Genomic DNA, 14,872 nt, shown 5'->3' with positions numbered 1-14,872 from the left:
CCCAATGGTAATTGTTAAAACCCCTTTCCTTGCTAACTATATGCTCTCACAAATCTATTTCATATTTTCCACTATTGATGCCTATTTTACTTTTCATTTTGCCTGTAACCTCTTCTCCTAAATAAATGTACCTTTTGACAAGAAGAAAGGCATTGTATATTTGTTACATGACTGAACCCCAACATTGGATGTGCTTACACCGATCTTATTAGTGTTGTTGTTGTGAAGTTGTTTCAGAATGTATGACTCTTAATGACTTCATTTAGAGTTTTCTTGGCAAAGATTCTTGAGTGGTTTGCCATTTACTTCTCCAGTTGATTTTTACAGATGAAATAAGTCATTACAGGACACAATACAGTATATTAACTTGAAATTTCATGGTGTTTGCAAAAGACAGGTACAGATCAGGGATGCTTAGACCTTGTTCTGTACAGAGCAATGACTTCAATCATCTCCAAAGATTGTCAAGTGAAGACATGGCAACGATTAAGAAACCATTCTGAAGGAGACATATAGGAAACTTTTTAATGTGTTCTCATACACATCTCATGCTATTTTCAGTCTATATTGTTTTCAATGTTTTCTTATAAATAAACATTTGCAGTCAGTTTTTTATTTGCTTATTATTAGTAACAAAATATACACTATACAATGAACAATGTTCTTGAGAGACAAGCCTCTCTCATAATAGTAACCATTGTTTTTAAAAAATTATATTGCAACTCTGCCATCATGCAGATGTAGACTTGGAAGCAACTCTGTAATGAGATTTGAAAATGGATTGCCAAGTGGGATTTTGTGGCATTTGCATCCTGTTTCCACAAGAGTCCCAAAATGAAAGCACGAAATAAGAAATTTTCTTTTTCAGCCATGCCTAGGAATATTCAGAATAAGATAACAAAACTTTGTGTGGCCTGATTCCCTCTGGTGTGGTATGAATCTTCTCATCTTCCTGGGTCATTAATCCAGGTCCAACTAATTTCCCTGGCCATATCATCTCTCTAGTGGTCCTGATCTAAGACCCTTAAAAATCCAAATGTTTTTGTTGTTGTCAGGGCCTGTTTTTAGAATTCTCAGTTGATGTTGGCACCTAATCTTCAGAGAGCAGTAGGAATAAGGAACATGTTTCATAAGAGGACCCCGAAATTGCAACTGTAGCTCCTTAAAATACATTTAGTAGCGAATTTACAACTGAATTGCTTAGGATTGCTTTTGGACTTTATTGCAATCATCTTCTATTTAAGGAGAACTGGGCAGTCTTTTCCAGTTTCTACAGCACTGAAGTAGCTCAAGCCACCTAAGTTGGTCTGAATTTATAGCGTTTGGATTTCATGTGAGCTTTAAAAAATAGTTCCCAAAGATCCCATACATATAAACATATTTATATTTCTACTTTTTAGGGAAAAAATCTGAAATCAAAGTGGATGCTCATTTGAGTGGAGAATTCCTGGAAACAAAGTAGGTGCCATTTTGACTGAAGAATAGCTAAGCAACTTTTGGTATATGGGTGTAATGGAATATTACTAAGCTATACTAAACAACAATATGAAGAGTTCAGAGAATTGTGGGAAGACTTGTATGAACTGATGCAGAGTGAAGAAAGTAGGATCAAGAAAACAATATATATAATAATTACAACAATTTAAATGAAATTAATACAAACATCAAGCTAAATGCTGTGTAATTATGGTTCCGCAGCTTGACACCCAAAGAGAATTTTAAAAAAAAATTCCTTTTTTTATTGCAAAGGTGAGGAACTGGAGTATAGAATAATGACTGTCCAAAGTTTTACTGAATTGTTTTTTTTTTTCCTCTTTCTTTTGAAATTTGTTGTATGGAACTTGTCATTGAGTAGAGGAGAGAAATAAAAGGCAGCTGTTTTTTAAATAATACCATAAAGTACTTGAAAATAGGGTCTATTTTCATTTTTGTTTTTTATATCACCAATATTTAACACAATACCTGGCACAAGTCACTTAATCAAAAATCAACTGAATTTAATCGAACTATTTACTAACATAATGAAATATCATTATACCACTAGAACTAAAGAATATAAAGAATTCTGAGAAATGGGAAATTTTGTATGAATTAATGCAACATGAATTATCATAACCAATCAATCAACTAATCAGATTGAAAGAATGGCATCCATAAGAATAGCAATAATCTAAAAGAAAGCAATGCTAAAAATATCCCAACTCAGACCAATGTAATTGACAATCTCAACTCCAAAGTGTTCTTACCTGAAAGATAGTGGATTATAGGTACAGAATGAGGCATGTTATCTAATATGATCAACATATTAACTTGTTTATTTAATTAACTCCACTTCTTTGTTACACGAAAGGGTTTGATTGGCAAAGAAAATAATTATGAGAGGGGCATCTAGGTGGCTCTATCTTTTTGGATAGAGCACCAGCCCTGAAGTCAGGAGGACCTGAGTTCAAATGTGACTTCAGAAACTTAACACTTCTAGCTGTGTGACTCTGGGCAAGTCATTTAAGCCCAATTGCCTCAGCCAAAAAAAAAAAGTATAAGAAAATAATTATGAGGATATATTATTGAGAAAAAGATGGCACCAACAAAATAGTTTTCTAAAAAAAAACACTAACAAATGAAAGCTATTTTTATTTCCTTAGAAAAATGCTTTCTCCAACCAAAATAAGGCAATAAATCAGAAAATTTTGTAAAACAGAGGTATCTAATCTTATTTGGCCTGAAGTTGCTTTGATTTTATGTTAAAATTGGAGATCTGGTCTCACTGTATTTCTCAGTCCTTCACATTCCTGTGTCTTTTAAATGGTCCTTTTCTGTGCTGTGGTCCAGCCAGAGAGATGTCATAAGATGAAAACCATCATGCCCAAAGAACTACCACATCTCCAGGAGATTGGCAGGGAAAAGTATTGAAGGCGGCATGAAGTCTAAATTCAACCATCATTGTCATGAAATTGTTGGGAAGCCCACTGGCTGGAAAGGATGTGCTCTCCTTTATACCAACCGCAAAGAAGCAGCTCATTAAGGCTGCTTCCGAGCTTGCAAAGCAAGTGGCAGATGCACTGGGCCAGCAAGGCTGTTGTCTGCACCACTAATGGAGACTTGATTTAGTTTGTGTTTTCAGTATTGTCCCATAAAAATATTCCACATGGGCTGCTTGGCCTAGCCCTAGGTCAGAAGAGCTATGGGTTTGTAACTGTTATTTTCACTGGGAATCTTAGGATTGTCTGTGATTTCCAGCAATTTTATGAGTGTACACCTCACTTTACAAACACACAAAGAAGGTCTACTCCCTGGGGCCTTTGATAGTACAAACAACCCAGAGCAGAAAAGAATCCAAGTAGAATTGGGCACAGGCATTTTGTGGAAGCAGTTTTAGCAGGCATAGTGAAAGAAAGAACTTGTTTTTATTTTATTTATTTTTTTATGTGAAATTAGAGAAATTTGAAGGGAGAGTGAGTGTCTAAGTCCTGAGGTTTGCACTGTATTTAATCTTTTGCTAGCTTCTGGTCTCAGGAGGTCACCCAATTCACAAGCAAAGTTGGTACCCTGAACACCCCTTTTCTGCTCCCTCACTAAAGAAACTTCCTTCTATCCCAGACAACTCATTCTTTCCAAAGGTTTTGTGGCTGACCTCAGCTCCACAGACAAGTGTAGGCTTAAATAAGATAATAGCTTTCTAAGGCCTTATAGGGCCACCTCCCCACCCCCATCCACCCTTGTAGAAAATCTTCCTGAGCTGGGAAAGGAGCACAGAACCTTCATTCAACAGAGACCACACCTGAAGGCATAGCCCTAATTGGTTGTTTTATTTGCCCTGATAGGAAAGCTCTATTAATTGCATCAAACCCATCAAACCAAGCTGGGCGGAGCAATTTAGGAGAAGCACATAGCCCATAGCTGGTTACAGTGAACCGCTGCACATTCAGTTAATCTAAGGCACATTTTTATGGAAACCTCAAGTTATAACCAACATCTGGTGGCAGATCATTATATGAAGACCCTAAATTGAACCAGTTACAGAGCTGGAAGTGGATCTATCATGCTCTGGAAAACTTTTCTTTCACTGGTGGGTTTTAACAAGTGTAGAAAGGAAATAAAATTCAAAAAGCATAAACTGTTTTACATTTTCTCATTGAACTCTGATAGAAGTGGATGCCCTCCAAAGTAAAGAAATACTGGCAAAGTAGAAGGAAAGATGGAGACAGACATAAAAGAGAAAATTTGGAAATAAACCTCTTTTGTTATTGCAATTAATATTTCCTGACTTAAAATAAAAAGAGTTTATAATCCAAGTATATATGTTATATATATATGTATACACACACACACACACACACATATATATATATATATATATATATTTATATGTGTGTATTTGGTAAGTGGCTTTAAATGTTATAGTGGTATTTTTATTAATGTTCCCTCAGGCCCTGTGATACCCTTATGGCTCTTCTGCTTAAAGAACACATAAACACACACTTAAGCCTATGGGTTCAAGCCCTGGGTTCAAATCAGGGAGATAAATGTTCAAGTCTTCTTTCTGACATGTACTAGTTTCATGAAACCGGATAAGTTATTTAATTTCTTGGTGTCCCAGGCAAATCTCTAAGATTGTAAGTAACAAAGCAGCTGATTTGTACCAACAGAGGGAGATCCATGTTAATGTATGTGTATAAATACATACATATATATTTGTCCCAAAGTGTTTGTTATTGTAGTTTTACTACCCTATGTGTGTATAATATACTTTGTATTACTCTATATTATACTAACTTAGATATATTGTGTCTGTATATGTGTGTGGTCTAAAAAGAGAAAACTCTTTCCTCTGCATAGTGACTATATATGTGCATATGTAGCAAGCATATTGATACATGTGCTTTTATGTATTTATACATATACATGAGTGCTCACACATTTGTATACACACAAATATTTGTCCAAAATGCTAGTGTGGTTTTACTCCTGGGGTATATCCTATGTGTGTATTATATACTTTATATCACTATATATTATACTAATTTAGATATGTCATATGTGTGTGTGTGTAGTTTAAAGGGAGAAAACTCTGCCCTCTGCACGATGACTATATATGTAAGCGTGTACATGTGCTTGTATGTATTCATACACACATGCACATATGTGTGTTTACACAAATATATTTGTCCAAAAATTTTAGTGCATTTTAACTTCTGAGATACTTGTGTATGTATATATTATATACTATATATTACACTAATTAAGATATGTTATGTGGTGGGAGGGATCTAAATGAAGATTTTTCCACTGAATGACTATATAAAAATATATACATGTGTGTAAATGCATGTATATACACATAATTACATGGATAGAAATACTTATTAACACAGGTGTGTATGTATGTATATATGTATATATACATTTATACTAGATTATAGGCACATGTAGCTTGTGTATATATGTGATATATATAGAGAGACTGCATGTTGCATATGTATATAAATGTTACATATATATATATATATATACAAGTTGTTTGTGCCTATAATCTACTCTAGATTCATACATATTTCTGCTTAATCTAGTTCCTTATATGGGCTTTGAGATCTCTGAGTGCTTGCTCTAGGGTCCTGGGGACAGAATGGCTGGTGACATCACCGAGTCATTCTCCCAAGCATGGCAGACATTTGCTCTTTCTTCAGCAGTCATCATGCAGGGTGAGTAGTTTTCTCTCTTCAGTTAGGACTGCCCTTCTCCTGTGCCTATATGAATTTGAGTAATTGGAAGTCATAATAAAATAAAGAAGTTGAAGTGATAAATTGGAAAGAGCCCCTCCTTTGGAGTCTCAATTCTGGGTTTCCAGGTTTGCCTTCATCATTCACTAGTTGTCTGACAGTGGACAAGCCAATTAACTTCTCTGATCCTGGCTATAAAATGATGAACACTTTTGCATACCTCATGCTTCTCAGCATATTGCAAAGCATCACATAAACTTCAAGTTGTAGAGGTTTGACTGGGACACAGAGAGGTTAAGGACTTTTCTCGGTGACAGAGACAGAATGTTTCAGAGGAGGATCTTGGATCTGCATCCATTGCTGTACATCTGATCTCCAGGCAGCCAGGACCTCTCCATACTCCATTTACAAATGAATTCCACATCCAAGTATCCCCCTTGCAGCTTCTGTCTCTTTTCTCCCCCCACCAAAGCTCCTACTGTTTCTGCTCTGGGACAGTCTGTGGAAAAAGTCACAACCTAAAACTTGTAGCTTTTCTAGAATCTTAGGAGTCAGAAGTAGAGAAAGAGGAAGCTAAAAGCTGTGAAGGACCCTCTCAGGCAAAGGTGCCTGAGTGCCACTCCATCTTGCCTTCTCCCTTCACCTTGTGTCTCTCCATACAGTGCCTGTTTATACTGAATGACTGCTGAAGTCTCTTCTAACTCCAAAATTCTTTAAGTCTAGGATTTAGAAAACTGTTTGAAATGTGATCAGTGCTTCATTTGCATTATCAGGAATATTGTTTAAAAAACAATGAAATATGTATAACCCATATCTGATTGTTACCATCTCTGGGAAGAGAAAGAGAGGGAGGGATAGAATTTGGAACTCAAAACTTAAAAAAATAAAAAATGTTTTAAAATTGTTTTAACATGTAATTGGGGAAAAATAAAATATGTTAAATCATTTTTTGAAAAATGAAAACCCCTTAGGGAGAGTTAAATAGTTCCCAAAATTTCCCAGATTATTTTCCCTTTAACATCAGATGACATAGTATGAAAAGGTAAGGAGGATATTACAGTATGGTGGCAGAGGGTGTAGATAGTGCTCAGAACCTCCAGGGATCAATCCTGCTATTAAATAAAATAATTACCATTTGCCAACAGAGGTATAGGGCAGCTAGATGGCATAGTGGATAGAGTGCCCAGTTTGGAGTCAGAAAGAATTACCTTCTGAATTCAAATCTGGCCTCAGACACTTACTAATTGTATGACTCTGGTAAGTCATTTTTTTTGCTTTGTCTGTAAAAATAGATTGGAGAAGGAAATGAGAAATCATTCTTTACAAAGAATCAGACACTAAAAAAATGACTGGGTGCTGGTAAATGTTTTAACAATCAGCCCAATTGGGTAAAATACACATAACACAATTTAAAGTTTAATCTAAATAATAAACATTTTTCTTTTTTTTTAAAAAATAATTTTTGACACACATTGCTTTATAAATCATGATGGGAGAAAAAAATCAGGGCAAAAAGGAAAAATCATAGGAGAGATAAAAAACCAGAAAAAAAGTGAACATAGCATGTGTTAATTTATATTCAGTCTCTTTAGTTCTTTTTCTAGTTGCAGATGGAATTTTCTGTCCAAAGTCTATTTGGATTGCTTTGGATCACGGAACCATTGAGAAGACCCAGGCATTTCATAGTTGATCATTGTATATTCTTGCTGTTATTGTGTACAATTATTCCTAATTCTGCTTGTTTTGCTCAGCATCAATTCATATAAATCTTTCCAGATTTTTCTAAAATCAACTTGTTCATCATTTTTACAGAACAATAATATTCCATTACCTTCATGAACCACAACTTGTTCAGCCATTCCCCAATTGGTGGGCAACTACTTATTTTCTAATTCTTTGTAACCACAAAAAGAGCTGCTATAAACATTTTTGTACATGTGGGTCCTTTCCCCTCCTTTATGATTTCTTTGGGATACAGACCCAGTAATGGTACTGCTGGGTCAAAGGGTATGTACAATTTTATAGCCTTTTGGGCATAGTTCCAGATTGCTTTCCAGAATGGTTGGATCACTCCACAACTCCACCAACAATGTATTAGTGTCCCAGTTTTCCCACATCTCCTCCAACATTTATCGTTATCTTTTCCTGTCGTCTTAGCCAATTTGAGAGGTATGAGGTAGTAATAATAAACATTTTCTATAACACTTTCTTAATTCTAGACAATAAAGCAGTAAGTCAAGTTCTGATTTGTAATATTTGCTGTTTTTCAAGGGCTAATTGCTCATACTGAAAATTTAATAGTTGGCTCACTAGACAGTTTAAGCTGGTTCTGGCACACAGAAACCTTGAGTCCTTCCCCTCCCAGAATGAACTTTTTTGGACTAGGTAAGAGTCCATTCTTTGCCTCATTTCTTACCTAGCCTTAATTATTGAATCAGATAAATTGAGACCTGTTAAAGACCTTAACTTAAAAAGGCCTAAGACTCCTACTGTATCTAGGGCCATCTCTAATCATCTTGATCTGTATCTTGCCAGGGGATACAGATGGCTCCAGAAGAAAAAATGAGGCTGGTGATTTCTGCAAACCTTCTTCACTTAAATCCAATCTGCTTGAAAAGTTATGGTATCATCTTCCTGAGGTCATTGGTCCTCTTGGCAAAGGACAAACAATAACATACCATTGAACCAACTACTACATCCTTTCATCATCTCTTTTGATTTCCAGCCAGGCTTGAACTCCCAATTTTATTTTTTGTGACAATCTCAGACATTCTTTGTTTCTAATCTCATTTTAGTCATTCGACTTCCAAATTCATTTCTTCAGAGTTAGACTGGTTCCAAACTCAGTTCTTTCTCAGGATGAATTGACAATAATCCTTTCTGAGGCTCCTAATCACAGGGAAACCATGGCTTTATCCCCTCCAGAGACCCACAGAAAGAGCTGAACTGGAGATCTCACATCTCATTTCTGGTCCTTTCCTCTCTCTGGGGTCTGCCTACCCTAATTTTGTGTTAAGTGACTCTGAAGCCACAGGTGGACAAGATCTCTGTCCAAACTCTTAGACACACACACACACACATACACACCCCTTCATGTCCTCTCAAACTACCATAGATAGCCACAGAGATTTCACACTCAAGTATGGATATATACATCCCCCACCTGCTATGACTTTGTTCTGAAAGGGACAGTTGTCAGGAAAAAAAAAATCTGCATCAGGTGAGACTTCTGTGTGGCAAAGCAGTATATCTCCTGAGGTCAGATTACCCGAGTGATTTTTCCTGTGTATATGAACTCTTGAAAATCCTTTCCAATTGGCACATGCCCTGGTACAGTGTTTGTTCTATAGCTGGATAGAGTCACACATCAGCCTAAGAACACTAACTGTATACATAGCTCTAGACTCTAAAATAGCCCCTGGTTAATTACCACTTCAGTAGGAATAGCCTTGCCAGGTTCCACTTCCTGTCCACTCAGAGTTCCCTCCCTCAATTAGAAGTGCTGGGTTCTAATGCTTTCTCTGCCTTAAGGCAGACAGAGTTTTTACTAAGGATGAGATAGTTTTGACTGAGGGGAAGGAAGGAAAGTAATTTTGAAGAATGGAAACTTTATGAAAGGGAGGCAAAGTGAAGGTCTGGTTGGATGTCTGTGGCAAGAACATGGTATCAAAAATTTAGAATGGACCTTAGAGTCCAATCTTTTTACACATGAAGAAAGTGGGGCACAGAGAGCTTAAAGAATTTACTCAGCACTACACAGCTAGAAAGCTTCTGAGACAAGGTTTAACCTCAGGTTTTCCTGATCTCATGGTCTTATGACCTGTCCACTACATTACTCTCTCTGTCTGTCTCTCTCTTTCTCCCCTTCTTCCTTCCTCCTTGAAAATTAATCATGTTAAATATAGGCTCTAGGGACTAGAATATAGAATGCTAATTATAAAAAAATTTGTATTCATATGACCCATTGAACAGATTATTTCATTTGATCCTTACAACACCTCTATGAGACAGATGTCACTATCATCCCCATTTTATTGATAATGAAACTGAGGCTAAGTTAAGTGACTTGCCCAAAGTCACATAGTTACTAGATGTCCAAGTCAGGATTTGAATCCAAGTCTTATTGATTCCAGGTCCAATGGTCCACTCAGGTAATCTTATCTTAGGAGATATGTTGCCACATGGAAATCTCACTTGATGCAGATTCTTTTTCCTGACAACAGTCCCTTCTACAACAAATCCAGGCAGATAGGCTATTCAATGCACACTGTCTCTTATGGAAAGGCAGAGATTATCTGTTATATGTCATTGTAATACCATTAAACAACAATTTGGAGAATCATTCTCCTGGGAACATATAAGTAATGAATTATTGAAAGGTAAGTTGTGAATTTAATAGAACCAGTAACTAGGGTGCTTGAAGAGTAGATATTCATTGGACTGATTCAAGGGCCTATTATTGATTATCACAAACGAACAGTGGGTAGTCTAGACCCAGAGGTTTTATTTCATCTAAAGTGTTACCACAATCAGGAAGGCAGGACAACTGATCCATGAAAGAAAGATAGAAGCTATTGCCAATAACTTTGATAAAGTCACCAACATCCCTTCCCTTCTCAGACTGTCCATGAAAGCAAAACCCAGGCTTCTGAAACGGCATTTCTAACCATACCTAATAAAGTTTTTTATGTTGTGTAATTTACTGTTGCCAGGAAAGAGCATCTGCTTCTATTGTGACAAAATAATACATCTCTGGGGATCAGATTATCTGAATAGTTTCCCCCATGTGTCTGGGTTCTCTTGTTTTGTGTGTGTCTTTAGGACTGTCTCATGCCATGTACTGTATTGTAAAGTATCTGAGATCCTTATTTTAATCATACACATGCATGTGCATACATGTATATATGTGTGCGCACCACAGGATAACACAATACATGGGCATGCATAAATATGTGTGTACATGTGTGTATATATTTACATACATGTGGGTGTATACACGGATCCTAAAGGCCTGGACAGTAGTTGATGGTCCATTATATGTCAGCAATAAGTATATATCTACATACACATTATACCAAATGATTAGATAATAATTGATGTTACATTACAATGTCAGCAATGAGTATATATATGTACACAATACACACACACACACACACACATATACTTTATTCCAAAGGAATGGATATGATGTTCCATCACAATATCAACTATGAAGGAAAACTAGTGCTTTCCCATTTTCTTAGATTATTTTGTACAGACATTTTATAGGCTAGAAGTTAGAAGTCATGAAACCCTGAAAAATGGCAGAATCAGCCTTAATAATGAGCCAGTGAATATAGTCCAGACAAATTATTTAAAATCTAGAGGCAAAAACAGGTCTTTTTAGTTTCTATCTATATGTTACATATGATAAAGGCCAACTATACTGACTCCTTTAAAATTTATTTTAAAAACTATCTTACTACAAGATGATTCCTAAGAGAAAGATTTTTGTCTCTCACTCAATCAACCTGTATTTATTAAGCTCTTTTAATCTTTATCTGTCTTTTAAAAAGTCCAGTGCTGCTGAAGAAAAATATTCCTATCTCAATAAGGTTAGTTTTTTAAAAAGCCTCCAAATGTCCATAGTTTGCCCCTTTTGACTTGGCTGGCAATAATGAGTTTATGTGTCCAAATACATATTCTTTGATGCTTTAATTAATGCTTGTGGCTGAATTATGAAAGAAAGAAAATATTTGAGTTAGTTTATATGAATGAGTCATATGATTTCCCCCCAACCAAACCCACAACACACAGCTCTCTAGACTGGAGGACAGCTGTTTGCTTCTTTCAAGACACTCAGGCCAGGGTTTTAATAGCAAATTTAAAACCACTAGGTCTTTATTGACCAGCACAGCAGGATAGGGCATATTCTCTAATCCCTTCTGGCTTCCTAAAAGGAGAAGAAGAAGAAAAAGAAAAGGGGAAGGAGAAGGAAGAGGAAGAGAAGAAGAATGAGGTAGAAGAGGAGGAGAAGGAGAAGGAGAAGAAGACGAAGATTTTGCTCTTTAAATATATCTTTCTTATATCATTTTATCCATAATAGGTGCCTATGATGAAATAAGACTGGAGTAGTTAGTGGTAAACACAGGCTTGCCCCTAAGGTCTTTTTTTTTTTCAGACTAAGAACCTTCAACTGGGGAGTTCTACCCCAGGCCTATATTGAATTTCTAGGTACATAGTTACCAGTCATCACTCTCATCTCTCTGACCCACAATTTTCCTAGTCTAAAATAGAAGTGTTAAACATGGGGCTGGCTGGCTAAAATACTCTTGAGTGGAGAGTAGGGTGGCTCAAAATAGATTAAAACTTATTTGGGAAATATTAAAGAAAATAAATGAAGAATACAATAGAAGATAATATGTTTTTCTAAATGAATTCCCAGAGTTCCTTTTGTATGGGGCCCATTTCTAATCGAGTTTGATGCTTCTTGTCTAAAGGCACACTGAAAAATTGCCTTCAAATCTACCTAATGAAGGAATTGGGGAGAGAAGAGACTACAAATGATACAATATTTCTACTTAGTGTCATTTCTTGATATAAAGCAGCACATGATAAATAGTTTTGCAGCTAAACTGGTCAGATTGTTGCCAATGACTATTAGTCTTAAGTATAACTGGTTTCCTCCTGGCATTTGCATCTCTATCATCTCCACAAAGATTCAATTTCAATCCTAGAAGATGGCATTTGCCATCTTGACTTTCTCCAAGAGGTCTGCTGTTGACTCTCATGCATAGCACTGTGGTCACTGACAATTCGGAGGGTCATAGAGTAAGCTTCTTGGCTCATTTCATTTGTGACATTAGTTGACTACTCCCATGGAGATAGACTTTTTTGTTGAAAAGGTAGCATTTCAATAATACCCTTTCCACCAAAAATTTCATTAAAGCTGAGAGGTAGTTTATTATTTGGGACAGAAATCTTCAGTTTGTTTTGACCTACTGTCTAAAGATGGAATATATCTCGGTGGAGAAGTCTCATGAGTTAAGATGTGGAGAGCAAGGAGGAGCTCAGAAATCTTGATCACCAGTTTAAAGAGAAAATAGAAGAGGAGTTAACCTGAGTATGGGCCACTGATGTACAATTATTCCTTACACACCTCAACTTTGCTCAGTGAGGTTTTGATATATTGTGGGATCGACATAAGAAATTAAATAGAAAGTCTTTTAGAATTTTGTGAAAATCACAATGTGCAAAGGCCAGCGGATGACATAGAGCCTATGAACAAATACTTTTTAATAGCTTTTTATTTTCAAAATATATGCATAGATAATTTTCAACATTCACCCTTAAAAAACCTTGTGTTCCAAATTTTTTCTCTCTCCCTTCTCCTCCATCCCCTCCCCTAGATGGCAAGTAATCCAATATAGGTTAAACATGTGCAATTCTTCTATATATACAATTATCATTTTGCACAAAAAAAATCAGATCAAAAAGGGGAAAAATGAGAAAGAAAACAAAATGCAAGCAAACAACAACAAAAAGTGAAAATACTGTTGTTATCCACACACAGCCCCCTTCCCCGCCTCCCCCACAGGTGCATATGACTCCCTCCATCACAAGACAATTGGGACTGGCCTGATTCATCTCACTGTTGAAAAAAGTCATAACCATTGGAATTGATCATCATATAATCTTGCTGTTCTCGTGGATCTACTCACTTCATTCAGCATCATCATGTAAGTCTCTTCAGCTTTTCTGAAATCATCCTGCTGGTCCTTTTTTATAGAACAATATTCCATAACATTCATATACCATAACTCATTCAGCCATTATCCAACTGATGGGCATCCATTCAGTTTCTAGTTCTTTGCCACTACAAAAAGAGCTGCTACAAACATTTATGCACATTTGGGTATTTTTCCCTTCTTTATGATCTCATTGAGTGACAGACCCAGTAAAGGCATTGCTGGATCAAAGGGTATGCAAAGTTTGATAGCCCTTTGGGCATAGTTCCATATTGCTCTCCAGAATGGTTTGATCAGTTCACAACTCCACTAACAATGTGTTAGTCTCTTCCCATATTCGCCATTATCTTTTCCTGTCATCTTAGCCAATTTGAGAGGTGTGAGGTGGTATCTCAGACTTGTATGACCAAATAATTAATCCAAATTTATGATAGGATACTGTAAACACCTCATAAAAGAAAAAGAAAAAATAGACTTCTCTAGTACAAAGGGAGGGTAAAAAACTTTTACACAGATCCTTCAGATTTCAGGGATGTCACATACCAACCCTTACTGTATGGAGGGGATATCTACAGTGACCTAGTCCTGAGACAGCACCTGAGATAGAATTCCTGCCTAGATGAATTGGTTGTTACTGAACTTTCCACTGAGAGAACTCTTAACAGATATATGATTTGCCAACTCCTTAAATCCTCTTTGTTTCCTTCCCACCAGAAAAGCATGTATCAAATCTAAAAGTCATATGTACTTAAATTTATTTACATATCTGCTGAATTAGTATTGAATGATAGCATAACAATAAAATGTGGTCAATTGTGGCAGTTTCTGATTTATACGGGTTTCATTATTTGGAAGATGATACCAAATAGAGGAGAAAGTGGCAGGAATATTATATAGAGAAAAAAATTAAGTAAAAGAAATACATTTTTGGTCTGAGATTTCTAGAGACATTAATGGCTGGGGACTCTGAAGCTAGATGGAAAATAATCATTATTGATTTATAGATGTAACCTCTGTCCTAAAGCCCATTGGTATAAGATTCTCTCTTAATGATAGAGATGAAGGTCTTGCCCTACATGGGAAGACAAAGCAGAGGTGGCATGAGGCAAGAGCTTCAGTTTTTAGCTAGTCGTCCCCCCATTTTGGGGGTTTTTCAAGCAGGAGCCCCCCTTCAGGATTTTTCTTCAAGCTTCAAGAGAGAAGATGAAAGAGGCCAAACCTTCTTGGCTGCTGAAAGAAAAGACTCTCAAAAGACAAAAAGAGCTGATGGTTTCATCATGTCCCTATTCCCAGTTTGCTACTGTAGAGATTTCAAGGAGTTTTCCTCTTGTGTGGGAGAAAGGATACTTTCTTAGTTGAACTGACACTTTAATTCCAATGGGAGAGTTCCTTCCTTTTGTATTGTTCAGCATACATTCCCCTATG

The sequence above is a fragment of the Sarcophilus harrisii genome, chromosome 1 (assembly GCF_902635505.1).
Source record: "Sarcophilus harrisii chromosome 1, mSarHar1.11, whole genome shotgun sequence".
Classification (NCBI taxonomy): domain Eukaryota; kingdom Metazoa; phylum Chordata; class Mammalia; order Dasyuromorphia; family Dasyuridae; genus Sarcophilus; species Sarcophilus harrisii.
Note: the sequence above shows the minus strand (reverse complement) of the source record.